Below are 2,500 nucleotides of genomic sequence, written 5' to 3'. Positions count from 1 at the left end.
ATTTTCATTTAACATTTTGGGCGGGAAATACGCTGATGTTTCATTTTGAAGTCAACGAGAAAGACCACGGGACTCGTTCTTAAAAACGACTCGTTTCAATGATTCAGAGTCGACTCTATCTTTTGAAAGACGGTGATTTAAAACTTTGCAGGAGGTTTTCGTTGACTTTCAGCTGCGTTACACACTGCGTGAAAGTTCGATATTGCTTCATAAATGATCAGCAAACATTAATTTTTGGTTGAACTGTTCCTTGAATTTCTCAGAGAGATTATTTATTTGTGTATGTTGATACGGGACGGGTTCATTATATTCGGACATTAGCCCACATCCACATACAACAGCAATTACTGTGGTTTGCTTCGCCTCAGTAACTAAACACAGCTCTGGGTTCATCAAACAACAGCAAACCTCTGATCTGAGAGCGCTTTTCTCCACAGTGTTCATACAAACCCCTGCATTCCACGCCTGAAGCCCAGTTTCCCAAAGACTACTGAATAACTGGAAGGAAAATGAACTGATGAACTGGGAAAAAATTCTGGAGTGAGTTCCAACAATTACAAACAGGTGTCTAACATAAACATGAGAGCTGGAGGAGATTGACTGAAGAGGAAAAATCACAGTCTAATTACCAGAGAAGAAGAACATTCATAGAGCAGCTCCAGTCTATCTATCTATCTATCTATCTATCTATCTATCTATCTATCTATCTATCTATCTATCTATCTATCTATCTATTTATCTACTTGTACTCTATCTATCTATCTATCTATCTATCTATCTATCTATCTATCTATCTATCTATCTATCTACTTGTACTCTATCTATCTTTCTATCTATCTATCTATCTATCTATCTATCTATCTATCTACTTGTACTCTATCTATCTATCTATCTATCTACTTGTACTCTATCTATCTATCTATCTATCTATCTATCTATCTATCTATCTATCTATCTATCTATCTATCTATCTACTTGTACTCTATCTATCTATCTATCTATCTACTTGTACTCTATCTATCTATCTATCTATCTATCTATCTATCTACTTGTACTCTATCTATCTATCTATCTATCTACTTGTACTCTATCTATCTATCTATCTATCTATCTACTTGTACTCTATCTATCTATCTATCTACTTGTACTCTATCTATCTATCTATCTATCTATCTATCTATCTATCTATCTACTTGTACTCTATCTATCTATCTATCTATCTACTTGTACTCTATCTATCTATCTATCTATCTATCTACTTGTACTCTATCTATCTATCTATCTATCTATCTATCTATCTATCTCTTCTTGTACTCTATCTATCTATCTATCTATCTATCTATCTATCTATCTATCTATCTATCTATCTATCTATCTATCTATCTACTTGTACTCTATCTATCTATCTATCTATGTTCATCCATATCTATCCATCTATCTATCTATCTATCCATCTAACCAAAATAAAGTTTGTCCTTAACGTTTTTATTTTTACTATAGCGTCTTCTAACTCTTTTAGATTTTATTTAGATATTTTCATGTTTTATCTTTAATCTATTTGAGGTTTTATCAATTCGGTACTTTTATCATTTTTATTATGCTTTTATCATCTGATTGTTTTTAATGTATTCCAATTACAGTACTTTTTTAAATATTACTTAGCTCCAATTCACTTTAATTTCCGTTTCAGTTATTGCAGCGCCGTACTGTATTTTTTTTTTTTTGTTATTTCCGATGCAACATTTCTATCCATATCTGTAATATTTATATTTGATTTCAGGGTTAATAACAATCATTTCAATATTTCCGTTTTATGAAACAATACCATAACTGCTCCGACCTCCTCGTGAGCATCATTTGTAGATGTAACTGTACTCCTAACTCATTACACATGAACTAAAACCAAGAGAAATCTCTCGACGTGAACATCTTTCAAGCTTGACCTCAAAACCTGACAGGAACGCTATTCCAGCAACAGCAAGGATGTTGATCCAGGAACATGTTCCACTTGGCATAATCATATTTGGCGTACTGAAATATCGATTTCAGTGACTCACCACACGCATAGCGCGGCAGAAATCACAATGCGGTCATGTAAAATATACTCTTAAAAATAAATGTTCTTCGTAGGCATTGATGGTCCATCAATAGAAGCTTCACATTTCACATAAAGTTCTTTACAGTGGAAATAAGCTTTAATTCATGGTGTCCCTGTTACAGTTTAATTCTACATTTAAGCCTTGAATAGTAATATTAATAAACAATGTCTAGTCACTATATGGTTAAGGCATAAATTTGTTGAGAAAAGCTAAAAAAGGAAGCTTTTTAAGTAACATTTGGACCGCACTATACATATTTAATGCTCAAATTCTTTGCCAAACGAAAAAAGTCTCACATCAATGCATAAAAGCACAAAAACAGACCATCTGTTCACGTTTTCCATAAAGTTCACTGTTATGTAACCCGGACTGTAACTCAAGGACATCTTCCTCGGGTCAGC

At 33.2% G+C, this 2,500-nt stretch overlaps 1 protein-coding gene across 2 annotated transcripts in view; it reads right to left on the bottom strand.

The window, feature by feature from the left end:
- podn (podocan) overlaps nucleotides 1–2,500 on the bottom strand; it is a 21,066-nt gene that overhangs the window by 17,967 nt on the left and 599 nt on the right. The gene's annotated exons all lie outside the window — the stretch shown is intronic.

This window comes from Puntigrus tetrazona, unplaced genomic scaffold, assembly GCF_018831695.1.
Source record: "Puntigrus tetrazona isolate hp1 unplaced genomic scaffold, ASM1883169v1 S000000148, whole genome shotgun sequence".
NCBI lineage: Eukaryota > Metazoa > Chordata > Actinopteri > Cypriniformes > Cyprinidae > Puntigrus > Puntigrus tetrazona.
The sequence above is the reverse complement of the archived record's forward strand: the minus strand, read 5'-3'. Positions and strand labels throughout refer to the sequence as shown.